The sequence below is a fragment of the Cupressus sempervirens genome, chromosome 7 (assembly GCF_028749045.1).
Source record: "Cupressus sempervirens isolate cs-2001-9-10 chromosome 7, ASM2874904v1, whole genome shotgun sequence".
Classification (NCBI taxonomy): Eukaryota; Viridiplantae; Streptophyta; class Pinopsida; order Cupressales; family Cupressaceae; genus Cupressus; species Cupressus sempervirens.
In genome coordinates, this window is record NC_143124.1 from 78,750,362 (window position 1) to 78,766,553 (window position 16,192).

At 34.5% G+C, this 16,192-nt stretch overlaps 1 pseudogene; it reads left to right on the forward strand.

Moving 5' to 3' along the window:
• Window positions 1-400: 400 nt before the first annotated feature.
• LOC149545597 (protein CTR9 homolog pseudogene) lies at window positions 401-15,305 on the forward strand (annotated as a pseudogene).
• The last annotated feature ends 887 nt before the right edge of the window (window positions 15,306-16,192 follow it).

The following is a 16,192-nucleotide window of genomic DNA, read 5'->3' on the forward strand; positions in this document are numbered from 1 at the left end:
GACAAGAATCATAGTCCATCTTGCAAAAATCATTTTCCAGACCGATAAACAGGCTTTCTCAAGAGTATAGAGAATAGCCCAAGCTTCCATCTAATTTTTAGAATGATTACTTAAGGAAGTAGAAAAGAAAAACTAAACAGGGCTAAAAGTTCCACTACTAGTACCACCCATTCCTGTTGGATGTGGATTACTCCTTGAAAACCCATCTATATTGATTTTGAGGAAATCATTTGGGAGGGGAGACACTAACCTAAACGGTTCACTTTCTTGAGTTGCTAAACTCTGGGACCAAACCTATTTTGTGAAGAAAGAGAAAAGCATTGATCCAAGTGATTAGCAATGTGGAGATCCAAATGAATAGTTGACTGAGATAGCTCTTGTTTCGACAGACCACCCTCTCATGAAATCTCATTCATATTATAATCTTGCACGAACTTATCATAGAAAAGGTGATTATGAAATTGCTAGCTGCTACTACATGGCATCAGTCAAGGAAAGCCAGAAGCCATAGGATTTTGTGTTTCCATACTTTGGGTTGGGACAGGTTAAATGAAATTGGGAGATCTTAAGAGTTCTCTCTCAAATTTTGAAAAGGTTCTGGAGGTTCACCCTGAGAACTATGAGAGCTTGAAAGCTATAGGCCATATATATGCTCAACAAGGGTAGCGAGAGAAGGCTTTGGAAATTATAAGAAAGGAAACTCACATAGATCCACGTGATGCTCATTCCTTTATTAAGATGGGTGAGTTATTGATATAATCAGACCCCAGTGCAGCCTTAGATTCTCTTAACATAGCAAAGTCTCTTCTGAAAAAGAGTAGAGAAGATGTACCCATTGAATTGTTAAACAACATTGGGGTTCTTGATTTTGAACATGATGAACTAGAGTTGGCTCAACAAACTTTCATGGAGGCATTAGGAAATGGTGTTTGGGTTGAATTCATCAATAAAAGCCCTAGTATCAATTATGAAGTTTCTCCTGTGTGTTTAAAGGATATGGAATTCTTCCATCGACTAGAAGAAGAAGGTGTTTCACTTGAGTTTTCATGGGATAAAGTGACAACACTATTTAAATTGAATTTCTTTTTAAATACTATTTAAATATAATTTAAAATATGAATTTATCCATGAGAAATCCAGTGAATAGGTGCTCTTGCATCATAGAAGGAGATGTTGATGCAAGGTATGATGTTACTGACTTCCCTCTTAGTGCCCTAGTCCACCAACTCATACATGAAACCATGGGACAAAAAAGAAAAAAATGTTGGATTTAAAAGCTTTTTCGATCAGTTATTAGGAGTATGAATGAGGTTTGCATGTCAGATTTGAATGAAGCCCTAAGATTCATTCAAAGCCCCCACACCAATATCAGCATGGAGGCTTCGAGTGAAGCCCCTTGGGACGTTAATTCAAAGATTTGGCTTCATTTGAAGCCCCTAAAAGTTAGTTTCCCCACTTTCCATCTAATTTCTTCATTATGGAAAGTGGGAACCATTATTGTGGCCCTACCCAAGAACAAAATTTTATCACCTAATTTTCCTTTTGTTGACTTCATGATCTTTCTATGAAGCAAATAAAATAATAACTAACATTTTCTATGTTTCAAACTTCTATGTTGACTAAAAAACATCTGCTGAAATAACTTTATTTGACTAATTCCATTAAAAAATTATAACCTTTTTCAACCTAAACTTATATTAGACATTTTATAAGTTACACTAGATTAACATGTTTAAAAGTAACTACACATATCTAAATGTGTGCACTACATAAGTGTGCGATAAAAATATATATGTATATTTCAATCTATCTTGACATATGTTCATAATCACTCATATGAAAAGGAATGTATTCAAATATTTCAAGCTCATCTTTGTCATTTGGCTCCCCAAAAATGTGCATACAAGTAACAAAATATTATAGAAAGTCAAGTATTTAAACTATTTGCTAAATGTTACAAGAGAATGATAGATCATTCATTGTTGAATATATAAAATATTTCATATACCACAGAATAACTATTTTATAAATGAAAACTTTCATACATGGGATGAAGCATTCTGGTTGTTTGAAAGTCTATTGGACATTGTGAGCTTGCATAAAAAATACCACAATAGTCCTTGAATGCTTGAATGTTCTTTTTTCACCTATAAGTAGTGGTGAATATAGAAATAATGAGACATTTTATTTAATCTACTATATGGATTTGAAGCAAACAAAATTATTATAGCAACTCAATGCAAAGGAAAATCAATATATTTAATTTAAAATAGTCTAAATGTGTTCATACAAAAACTATAAATGATTATCCCTATTTAATTGATCTTTTTATATTCCTAGTTTTTCAGCTAATGACCAGCCAAATGAAGCCCATAAAGACAACAAGACACAATTTATACCCAAATTAGCATTTTAGAATATTATGAGTGAACCACTTTTCTTTCTTTGTAGCCTGTTTTATCTTGGAAATAGGATACCAAATCATGTTGTTATCCTTGATTTATAATCTTATCCTAGTTGATATTTTCTAACAAAAAATTCAATAATCTATTTAGATAACTTGTCTTTTATAGTGTTAATCATTCTCCAAAAATACATTTTTTTTTCTAAAAATATCTTCAAACTCAATGGAAAGCTCATGATTCAACTACCTCTTGTCTCCTATTGAGGTATTTTTGGGATGATATAATAAATAATTCATTCCATCCTACATTGGTAATACTTCTTATTTGGTGAATACATCATTTCATCAAAAAGAATCTTTGTGTGGTGAACCTTTAGTATTTTACCTACACAGTAGATAGATCAGAAGCAGCAACATATTTAGATAAACTAAATATCTCTAGAAACATATATGTATATATGTAATAATGTAAATCAAATCAATCTAGAATATTTTCAAGATATAAGTTAAATTCTCATCGATCATTTAGAAGTCATATGTCACAAAAATCTTCAAGTGGGTTACAATTTCTTATTTTTGAAAAATAAATCAAATATTGAATAAATTTGAACCTAAGATTTATTTAAAATAATTTTAAGATATATATATATTGAATAAAAAAAATAAAAAAATAAAAGATAATAGAGCTATATCATTGAACATAAGAGGAACAAAATTTCATCATTTGATTTTCCTTTTGTTGACTTCAAAATCTTTCTGTGAAACAAATAAAAAACAAATAAAATTTTCCAATGTTTCAAACTTCTATATTGACTACAAAACATCTTCTCAAATTACTTTATTTGGTGAATTCAATTAAAAAGATTAGAACCATTTTGAACATAAACTTATACTAGATTTTCAATAATTTTCAAACTTTTATTTTGACTAAAAAAGATCTCTTGGAATATAGATCATCCATTGTTGAATATGTAAAATATTTCATATACCATACTATTTAATCTTGCCAGGCTGTTTGAACAGCTACATGACACTGAAAAAGAAAATCTTTTGTATAGGCTAATATTGTTCAAGTTTCCTGATTATGTGGAGGCATATCTACGACTTGCAGCCATGGCCCAGGCTTGAAATGAGATCCAAATAAGCCTAGAATTGTTTGGGGAGGTACTTAAGGTGGATAAAACCTTAGTAAATGCGATTACCATCCTTGGCAACCTAGAACTGAAAATAGATGACTCGCTTAAAGAAAAACAAACACCTAAAACTGCACAAAATGTATCAGATGGTAAGGATTCTTATGCTGACATTTCTCTTGGAAACTGGAATTATTTTGCAGCTTCACACAATGAGAAGAAGGATCCAAATGCAGAGGGAATACATCTTGATAAGGCTAGGGAACTATATTGTAAAGTGTTGGCTCAGAGACCTGGAAATGTCTATGCTGCAAATGGGGCAGGCATTGTGCTAGTCGAAAGGGGTCATTTTGATATTGCAAAGGAAATTTTCACACAGGTTCAAGAAGCTGCAACAGGAAACATCTTTGTTCAGATGCCTGATGTGTGGGTAAATCTAGCACATGTTTACTTTGCACAAGGACAGTTTGGGCTTGCAGTGAAAATGTATCAAAATTGTTTGAGGAAATTCTATTTTGGCATTGACACCCAAATTTTATTATATTTAGCTCAATCACATTATGAAGCAGAACAGTGGCAAGATTGTAAAAGAACATAATTAAAATTAGTACATTTGGCACCTTCAAATTACATGTTACGCTTTGATGTTGGTGTTGCTATGCAGAAGTTTTCAACTTCAACACTTCAAAAACAAAAACGTACTGCTGATGAGGTTCCTCAAGCAGTGTCTGAATTAAAGAATGTGCTCCATGTGTTTAGCCAATTGTCAGTAGTGCCAAGCCCTCATACACATGGTAGGTTTCAAGGATTAATACAGGCCACCCATGTTGCAGCCCTATATGATTGCTTTCACAACCTGCCATCTTCGTGCATTTTTTCTATATGTATGCTAATTTGATTTAAGGAACTGTCAGGCTATGTAATTGTATGATTTGATCATGAGAAAATTTTTTTGGAACAATGAAATATGATACAAGAAACAAGGAATATGCACTAAGTTTCAATGAATTTTTAAAAATGTCAAGGTTGATTTTGCAAGATGAGCATCATAGAACTTTACAAAATTATGAAGAGAAGGCAGATTTTGTGTTGCTGAACAAGAAAGCATATTTCTAATTGAAGTATTGACATAAAAAGTTTAGTAACTATCCTAGAAAGTAATCTTGATGAAAGAGAGCATATTCTTAAAGTAGTGGCTTGGTAGAAATCCATTAAAAGTGTCCATTAAAAAACACAATACACCCTGAATATGTCAGTATATGGAAGAGAGTTTTACATGGCATTCCTAGGATAAATAGAATAGTAGTCAAGCCCTATTCAAGAATGAAAAAGCTTGTTATTTTCCAAGGAGAGGACTTCTATCAAGATGGATCATTAAATGTGGAGTGCACTTTGTAACAGACACAAAAGATTTCATGAAAGTTGTGAAAGGGGTGCAGAAGATGCTCACTTTTTCCTTGCAGAGTAACAAGTAGTTGGTGTTGTTGTTTCTATTAGTGTGAATTATGCAAAGTAGCCAATTGCATTTGATAAGAAACTCAGTGTCAATTTAGATGACATCCATTTTAAAGGAAGAAGATCTAATAAAGATAAGGCTCTTCAAGCCCTAAGGAGATCGAAAGCATTCAAAATTCTAGAACCCTACACAGTCGAGAGAAGACAAAGTGTGCAGAGTTTCCCCTAGTAGTTGAGATCATGAACATAATCCAAATAGGCAGTTCATGGAAAGTCGCATAGTATGAGTGAAGAATCTAATGAGATGATACATTGTATATCATAAAAAGTGGAAAAAAAAACCCCAAAAAAAAATTTAAAATACCATGTGATCGGAGCATGAAGGAGGTGGCAAGAATAAGAGCTAAAACAAAAGGGTGATGACATTCAAGAAAGCACAAATGGAAGTCTACAATCATAGCAATAAGTCACAACAAAGTTTTATTACAATGTTCTACAATCAAATGCACCCGTCAATGATCTATAGCAGACATGCCCTTGTGCTCTTTTTGATGGAGACCAGACTTTTTTGCTTCCCTCGTGCCAATGTTGATGGAGACCAAACTTTTTTTCTTCCCTTGTGCCAATGTTGATGGAGACCGGACTCGCAGCTTCCCTCACATCAATGTTGATGGAGACCAGACTCGCAACTTCACCAAATGAAATGTGAATTACATTTTTGCCTTTTTTTTTTTGTTTTATGCTGTCGTGTGTGTCACAATTCTGACAAAATTAATTTGTTGCAATTGCGACCAACATGGGCATGTTATTAAAAAAAACAAAAATTTGCTTTATAATGCGACCAACCAACCCATTTAAAAAACTTGGTCACACTTTTTGGTCGCAATTTAGGGTGAAATGCACTAGTGAATAAAAATTAGGTATTTGACAAAGGTAAAAGTTTTTGCTGAAGTTCAATGGCCCGGGGCCATTGTTTGTGCATAGTAGGAGTAGTATCATTGCTTTCAACAAAGCTATAAGAGAGAATTTTTTTTTTGTTTTAGGAATGGTCTACTTCTTCCAAATGTTTGAATCCTTCCCACCCGCAAGGGACATGTATCCCCAAATAGAGCCGCTGTTGGGACTCAAAATCAAACCTTTGATTTTGAGTACCATTGAAAGATTAAGCCCTATAAATGCTTTTTGATGCATATGTACCCAGCTATCCATTTGAGGCCCATTAGGTGTTTAATGTTTCTAACACCTTGCATTTAGTGTGACTTCCATGAAGATAAATTTCCATTCCAATCCATTTCATGAAGTCTCATTTTTAGTGTCAAGCAACGATGGGAGGTTGTGTTTACATTTGAATATCTTGCACCCAATAATGTTCCATGACTCACCACTTTGGGAGTGTCTATTGTCCATACAAGAGAACCTATATTTCAGATTTTGAGTCATTTCAAATCCATTTAACTATGTTTTCATTCCCTCAAAGTTGGTCATTTATTGATGTCATGCTGATGCAAATTGTTTTGAATTCTGAGAAGCCCTATTTGATGTGTTATAATTTTGACCTAGCTGAAAAAAATGAGAACATTCCTTTTGAATTTCATTTTAGAGGTTAGAGACTTCCTATGTTTCAAGTTTGAGCTTATGATGAATCTGTTTGATCAGTTTTCAAATGCAATTCCAAATGTAATTTGTAACTTTTTACTAGTATCTAGAAATGCAGATTGATTAGTACCCCTATTTGTGATGTCATAACTTGAAATTTGTGATAAGTGAGATCAAATGGATTATACCACTATGTTTTACTCTAAAAATACTTTAAGTATGCCAATTTTGAAGTCTTGACGAATCTGTCTAGACACTTTCCTAGGTCAATTCCATTTGCAAAAAATGCTTTTCTGTCAGTGCTTGTAGTCTGCAAATTCTGAGTAGCTCACTTTGACCGCTTGCCAAATGTGCCCAATTATTCATCATGATCCCTAATCCCATATTTAGTTTGTCCTCATGATAGTGAACCTATGCCCTATTTTTTTTTCCTAAGTATGAATCTGCCCAATTTTCAAAGTCAAATCCGAACATGATTTATTGTTTTCTAACATGTTTTCATCCAAATAGTTTTGAGAGGGAAACTTTGATATTTAATATCTTTTGACTAAGAATTTATCATGAGATGAGATTCCACATGGTAAGAGTGTACGAAACAGAGAATCCATGTGTTCAATTCCAAAGCCCAATCAAATGTTTTGGTCAGTTTTTAAGACTAGTCAAAGGACCTCCTAGCATGAAATTGATAGTTTGCATAAAGATGTGAAAATGAGTTTTGAAATTTGAATCAATGATCTAAGTTGATTTTAGTTAGTACCAGATCATTAGTAGGCCAACTTGACAGATCAATTATTTGGAAGCAAAATTTTTTTTGGTTAGACCCACATTTAGGCCCAACTAATTTCTTTAGAGTGAATCAAGCAAGTATATATAGAGGTTATATATACATTGAATGTTAAAGAAAAATGGTTTGATAGAAACAAAAAGTAGAGTTCTTCCTTTTTTATCAATCATGCTATAGGTGTTCATTATGGTCTTTTCCAGTATCTTCATAATATAACCTACTCATGAACCTTACATAGCAGGTTAGAGCTTGCAATAACTACCCAAGGGATGCCTAGGAATGCTATTACATATGCAACAACTTTGCTAAGAGATTGAGGTGCATGAAGTTGTTTTTAAGGAAATGGAAAAGAAATCAGTAAGAAAATCACAATTATGGAGGATGTTTTAAATTTTCTCAGTAAAGAATGTGTTCACCTAAAGGCCCACACCAAATGTAGAGGTATGAATAAAGCAAACATGGAAAAATGGAGAAAATTTCATGCAAAGGAATAGTGATTGACATGTGGGAGATTTAAAGTTAGACTTGAGAGAACTAAGTTTAATAATCATTCAGCATTACATATGGTAAAATATTTCTATTCTGACATATATGGATAATTCCTTAGTGTTTTTAATTTTGTATAGTTTAGGTAGTGCTAAAGGAAGATTTTTGAGCATTCAAAGTGGCATTCAAAGTCAAGAACAAAAGGAGCATCTACATCCACATTAGGAAAGGGGAAAACAACAATTAAAAGGAACTTCATGCAGGGTAGGGCAAAGAGTTTTACCAAATGGGCAGATTTGGAAGCCACAATTATTGTTATTTTGTTTTGCATCTAAGATCCTAGCTGAAGCAAATGCACTCCTGAAGTTACAAGACAGCTCAAAAGAAAATGCATTTGGCACATGCCTAAGGGTTCCACCTTTTCCTTATCTCTTTTCCTCTCTAATATAGTTAAGAGCTTAGCTAAAGTTGCTAGAATAAGAGTTCAGAGATGAGGATGTTTCTGATGATGAATTGGAAGAAACTTTTGATGTAGAGGGTGAAAGTTGTAGGCCAAAAGAAACTCACGCCAAGTTGTGGAAGTTGTGCAAGGGGATGCAACTACTCTGGGGAAAGCAATGCACAACAAAAAATAGGGAAAACAATACACTTCTAGAAATATGGGCCAGTCCAATATTGATAGAACTTGATATTCAGCTTCTAGACTCATTTGATAGGCTTAGTTATTGCCTGAATGAAATAAATTAATGGGGCTCACTATTATGTTACCAAGGAAGTTTGCAAAGGCCAATAAATCTTTCGCTCCCCCCCTATAAGCTTCCATAGAAATCATTAAAGCATTCTTCACATGATTATTCTCATTTGAATATGCAGCTTCCACATCATCCTTCAAATTCTCACAATAGTTAAGCTCTACAAGTAAATAAATCATAGTGATTGTTGCCATTTTTTACTTCCTTATGTGGGAATATACATCTCCAATTTGAAAAAAAACCTTGTGTTGAATCCTTTCATGAGTTTCCTTTACACTCAGGACCATGCGGAGAGGAGTTATAGGGATTGGAATCAAAGAAAAACACCCACAATCTCCACAGCGAGAAGAAAAAAAAATCAGCCAGAGGAAGAGGGAAACCACATAAACCATATGTCCCACATTGCTCATATAGGGATTGTTTTTTCTTTAAATACTATTCAACATGCATCATAACATGTCTTAAAGACAAGGAGCTTTTGTGAAAGCCAAGCTCATGTGTGGGGCCCAATAACAAAGTGCATAGATGGATGCCAAATGGAGACCACCATAGCAAAATTTTGAACAACCCAATGCACGTGATGATGTGGCAAGGAAAAATGCTAAGGCATAGGATTCTACCATGTGGAAGATTGAGTGCTAGGTACATTCCCACAAAAAAAAGTTGTGCGAGGTTTAAATAATGCGAGAAAGTGCCTCGATGACACATGTCAGCAAGCCCTACTCAAAGGTGACATGGCATACCTACATAGTAAAGTGATGTGGAACTTGGCAGTGAATCAAATATTGACAAGTGGCAGCATGAGATCAATGGAAGCTCAAATGATCAGATGCATCAGGTTATACCACGTGGTGCATGCTAGGGTGGGTGCTTTCCTACATTACTAAGATGCACAGACATTCAAAAATGTAGGCAAGAGCCAAGCTGCAACATGGTAGTGGGTCATGAAAGATGATGATGTGGTGGGTGCATGCAAGAGGTGACATGGTAGTCTAACAGAGGTCAACCAATCACAAAGCAACACATGGCATCCAATCAAACTAGGTTCCAACCCAAAATTCAAAGTGAAGCAAAAATAAAGATGATTTAAAAATGATTTTTAATCATTTTATTAGAAAATCATTTACAAAAATTTTTAATTGCAAAAGGATTATTTTCTAAAGTTAAAATTTTAGAATTTTTAAGTTTTTTAAAAATTTAGAAGTGCAGCCCTGAGCCATATAGTAGGGGATATTTTTTCAGATCAACTTGGGGTTTCCAAGAGGTAAATATAGAAATATTATATATCGCTAGAATTCATAGAAGACGAACTTTCCAATTATGAGGTTAGTTTTTGCATAGGTGCTCACTAGTTCAAGTTATAGGCATAAAAGTAAAATTTGGGGCCTTCTCAATGAAATGAGCTAAAATTGAAAATGCAGTTATAGGATTGGTAAAACGTGGTAAGAATGTAGTTGGGGTCAATTTTGATCACATTCATTCAGTTTAAAGCCAAATTTTTACTAGCATTTTATTATGTAGTTCAAATTTTGGTGACAAAAATTTTCATCATTCAACAGAGACATTTTTCGGATCAGTTATAGAATACTAATGAAAACCAAATTTGATCAAAGGGGAGAGAGATTAGAGAGATTCTTTTTACTACAAGGGATGGAATTTGAAATGGACACATTTTTTCTTCAGATTAGATCTTGGAATTCACCCCTTGTCTATATCTTATTTCTCTCATCCATTGTAAAGGGTTGGAAAATATTGAAAATTCTAGAACAAAAACATTTAGCAGAATTGGTTCTGGAATTGATGAAGTCTGAATGGGAAGATATGGGATGTGCTAGTTCTAGACCATGAAGCTTTTCTTTGGCTACGATACCCCCTTCCCATTCCATCAATTTCTCATTTCAACTATTTTATCTCTTGTATGACAACATATGTTATTGTACAGTCTTATTCATTAGGTATCTTGTTAGTCAATTTCATGCATTTTCATGTATTATTTTAAGGAAATCAATACAAAGAACAATAGGTGTTGAGATTCATTTTAGATCTTGTCTCCTTTATCAGTGATTTGCAATGTTTTATGATCTTTAAACAAAGAGCCTAGGTCATAATTGCAGTCCCCAAAGGCTATATGTTATTTCCTTATTTCTTATAATGCAAGGAGTTATGTAAATGTGTTAGGGAAATCAATAGGGTTGCAGGTTTATTGAGAAGTATTTCAAGTAAGAATGAGATTTAGAATATACATTGATATCCATTTACAAGGTAAATGGATAGATCTAGAGTCTTGGCATAGGATATGTGCCTAGGATATCCAAAATGCATAAGAGAGATTTATGGATTTGCCCAATGGATCAAGCACTAATTAGCTACAAGATCATTAGCTTGTTGTCTATAATTGGTTTTCATCTACTTTCCCCACCCAAAAAAAATCAAATCAAATTCAAATCATCTTTATATTTTATGTTCAAGAGCTATAGTAGAATACCCTCACTTAGCTTGTGAATATCATAGAATTGCAATTTCCTACTGCAAATCTGTGTTATTACAGAAGTATTAGGAGATATAAGGGTTAAATCTACTTAATAGATTGAGGGATATGTTTTGTACCGGTACCATATTAATTGAATCCTAGGTCCACCCACCTAGTTTTTGTAGAGCCTAAAGTAGATGAAGGGTCAAGCGTTATAGTTGGCCCTATGTATGAAATGATATGTTAAAGATGGGAGTTAGCTTCTCATCAGCATAATTTGAAACCTATAGCTTTTCAAAACACCGACAATAAGATCAAAACCACAAGAGCCACAAGATGCCGAAGATAGTCAGGATGTGCCTATTAGCCTTTATCTTCAAAGAAAGAAAAAAGAAAAGAAGAAATGAATGTTAAAAACCTTGTTTGATGATGTATGTGTTGATGGATATTTATGAATGTTTCTTATTAATGGATTTTTATGATGATGAATGTTGATGAATTTTATGCCACTTTATTGAATATTGTTATGTGATTATAATGCTTGATGTGTTCATGAATTATTGATGAATGTTTATAGGCATTAATGAATTATATGTCATGTTAATGAATGTTATGTGAATATAATGATTGATGTGTTCACAAATTATTGGTGAATGTTTATATATATTAATTAATTGTATGTCATGTTAATATATGTTATGTGATTATAATTTACTTAGTTGTTAATGGGGAATTTAGAGTGATTATAGGGGGGGGGGGGGGCGTTGGGGTAGGCCAAATGAGCTTCCACCTTCACGTGGTTGGCCTTCTTAAGTAGAGAATATGAAAGGATTCTTGAAATTGTCATTATTTTAGATCATGGGGATGCTCAAACTTTGAAATCTCCAACATGATACTTAATTTAAGTGGGTGAACATAGAAGTTTCCAAGTGAATGCCTTAAAATGGCTTTAACATAAGTACTATGAATTACAACATGTTGCTTTCTTTATAAGTTGTATGCAGACATGGAGGTACTCTCACAAGAGATTGTGTATCGCACTTATCCACCAAGGATGAGAAAGTATTTCATTGTCAATATTAAGGTATATTAATCTTCTAAGTTTAATGGCTTCAGGTTTCTTATACTATCTTTGTTATCGTCAATATCTTATGAGACTCTCTACAAGTACAAGCTATGAATCTGTATAAGTCAAATGAAGGTGAATGAATGTAGATCATAGGATGAAAGATGACTTCAAGATTGGAGGGGTATGAGAGCATAGGCACCATAGACCATACAGTTTATTTATTTGATACCAAGAGTTTCTTCCAAGTTTTGATTATTACCATCCTTATTTTACCAAAAATTAAACAGAAACCTTGAGATCCCTATTCTCTCCAAGCTCCTTAAAGTTTGTCATAGAAAAAGTCATGTCCATATTGAGAGAAAAAGGTCAAGAATTCTACAGGTTGTGAAGAAAATAGTATGCCTTTGTTAGTATGCAAAAAGTGTGCATCATTAATTTATTGTAGTAATTGTCATAACCAATGGAAGTGATATATAATGATGTTTCTTTTCTATTTTCCACAATGGTCATGTTCTATGTCATGAAAACATATGATTATTTGTCATGGAATGACCCTAAGAAGTAACTTGCCACTATCATTTTTTAAAAATGCTTTCATATTCAAAGCCCTCTTTGATATGATTTGATATAAATGGACACATGTTGTCATAGTTCTCTAACTCAATCTTGTAATTTATTGCTAGCATGTGCATTGTTCACATATATTGATGATTGACATTCTACATTGAAAATGTGTTCAAAACTATTCAGTATTGGATGTATAAGAAGGTCTAAGTAATCAATGATTCTTTGGAATGATTAACATTGTCCTTTAATATTTCTAGATGGAGTATGATTTTGGGTTACAACTCTTCTTCATGCAACCTTTCATTTATCAATAGAAGCTCTTCATAAATGGAAAAACCAATGTGCTTAAACTAAATATACAAGCCATGATTAAAAAATGATGTCTAATTCTTCTTGCTGTTGCACTATTTTTTTTTAAAACTCTAAGTATCGTTGCTATTTTCACATTTAAAGTTGTTGACAGTATAAGAAACCCGCCAAAGCATCTCTATAAGTAATCTCTATTCTGAAACATCCTACTATTGGGAGTATGACAAACCTATCTAAGCATCTCTCTAGGTTTTGAATAGTTTGATGCATGCGATCGTTGATGATGTGGAATACCCATCAAACAATCTCTCATGGTCATTGATAGTTTGATCTTCTAAACTAGTTGTGTGATACCACCATGTGACAATGATGGAAATAATTTTGGACAGATTGTGTCATCAATATATCGACACCCATCTTGTTCATTGAACTTTTGACATTAGTTTTTGATATTTTGGAGTCATAATTTTGATGGACAAGCATCAAAAAATAGGTCCAAATTGTAAGGATTTGGTATAGCTATGATACGATGAAGAATTTTCCTTAGAGAAAAATGAAGCCAAGATCAAGAAGCACAAGACTAGCACATTATGGACCAAATAATGTATGATTAGAATAACAATATGAGAATGAGTATCTAATTATCTCTGGATATTAGACCATTCAATAATAGATGAATTGGTGTATTGATTGATGTACAAGTATACTAGAAGTTCCTATTCATAAAGGCCTAAGGCCTCTAGAATGATTAAGAGTTAGAAAAATGATAAGCCTCACAACTAAGCACATGTCTACCAAGAGTGGATTATCCTCCATTGAGAATAGGAGTTAGTGTGATGATGAGAGAATAAGCCTACATAGGTGTGTCACATAAAATTATGTTGTAGACACCATGTTCTTAATTAGAGTGCAAACAAATATGTTATCTGTTGGAGTTGAGAAAAGCCAACTCTGAAGACGCCCAAGATCACCTACATGCGAAAACCTGTCAAAGAGAAGCCAAAGAGAGAAAGAGCATGGAGCAAGGGAAAAACCCTAAACGGACATGAGAGACCACATGAATGCAAACACAATGAAAATGTATTTACAATAAGAAGTGATAATGTTATGAAAATACAAAGAGGGAGATGTCACTTATAAAGACCTCATGGAAGCTTGTAGAACAAGCTAGAAGGTGGTAGAAGATAATGATGACAACAGCAAACAATAATCCCCCCATGGTGCTTTATGAAAATAGTGCAAGTACAACTGACTCAAAACAACGTTCATGATCCTCAAAATGCAAAAGTGGCACTTTATCTCAGTGTAAAACAAAAAAGTGCTTCAAAATGATAGCTACAATGACTAGAACTGAAAAAGAGCTGCAATAAAAGAAAGTATAGCAAAAAACAAGAGAATCCATGCCAGAAAAATGATCCTCCGGCCTAAAACACTCAAAATATCCACCATAGAGCTAAAACACCAAAACTATGATAGATAGAGCAAAGGACAAAAACTAAGGACAAGGACTACATTTCTAAAAAGGTGATAGAACTAGCTTTCCAAAAATATAAAGTTTTCAAAAAACTGACATGGGATGCAAAAGATATGCATGCCGGAGTCAAAAATAGGACTTCAGATTTCAATAGAACAAAAGGCAATTAAAAAGCATCAAAAACTAAAAATACCTACAAAAAAATATTCGTCTCGGAACCAGCTTTTTGGTGCTTCTTTTGGATCAGAAAAATACCTCCGTATGCAAAAGTTATGGCCAAAAAATTGAAGGTAGGTCCAAAATAATCCTAGGAGAGGTGCAAGAAGGTGCTGATGTAGGATGATGTCATGATGACATCAGCAATCCATGCCATTAAATTTGATAGCTCATCAGCCATCGCAAAAAAAATAGAGGCCATGTGGCAGGCAGATGATGTGGCAGGGCCACGTGGCAATGTGCCACGTGGCGCCCATGCCACGTGTCATGCATAGACTGGCGCTGACGAGGCACCTGCTGGAGACTGCTGACTGGGCACGAGGTGTAGAAAAACTGACAGGGATGTTGATCCATGTGTCAGACATTGATTAGAAGGCAGAGTTGGCGGGCTAAGCTAGACAGGCACTGACTGGATGACTGAACTGTTGCTGACGCGAGTGGCGCTAACGCAAAGTAGAGCGGCAGACAGAGATCTAAAGATGTGCCACCGGGAGGAGGAGGTGCCACTGGTGGTGAGTGGCGCAGCATCTGAGGCCAAGGTTCAAGAACCTACGGCAGCGGTGGAGCTGGCGCTGTCAGGCGAAGATTGAGCTGCGGTTACCAGCAGCGGCAAACAGTGGTTCTGCCCGGTCAAAGCGGAGGTCGAGCACTGCAGGTCTACTAACGGCGCTCTACAATGGGCTGCGGATGGCATGGGGGCTAAGCCATGGTGGCATGACGGTGGCTACTCAATGGGTAGCCTTATAAAAAAAAATTATTTTTTAAAATGCCAAATCATCCGTACATCCATACAGAAGTGCCTGCAACCAAAAAAATTTTTCCCTCCCAGAGCTCTGTCTCCAAAAATGCAAGTTTTATATGAATTTTGACTACAAACGGCCTTCCGGATCTAATGGTGATGTCCATTTGGGCCCAAAGTGCTCCAAAAAAATGCTGATCCTTCGATTTGAAGAAAAATTGCACAAACAAACTAGGGTTTTTGACTCCAAATCACGGCTTCAAAATTTCTTCAATGAAGCAGCAGTAGGAAGGCTCTGATACCATGTTGGAGTTGAGAAAAGCCAACTCTGAAGACACCCAAGATCACCTGCATACAAAAACCTGTCAAAGACAAGCCAAAGAGAGAAAGAGCATGGAGCAAGCGAAAAACCCTAAACGGACATGAGAGACCACATGAATGCAAACACAATGAAAATGTATTTACAATAAGAAGTGATAATGTTATGAAAATACAAATAGGGAGAGGTCACTTATAAAGACCTCATGGAAGCCTGTAGAACAAGCTGAAAGGTGGTAGAAGATAAGGATGACAACTCCGCACATATCCATAAAAAGGTGGAACATGCTAGAAGGGAACAAACTCCCGTGTTGTCATCAACTAACCACTACATGCATTAAATACTAAATATTAAATAAATGCATTTACCTAAGTAAGCTTAAGTAAATAGAATAAATAATTAATAATTAATTATTTACT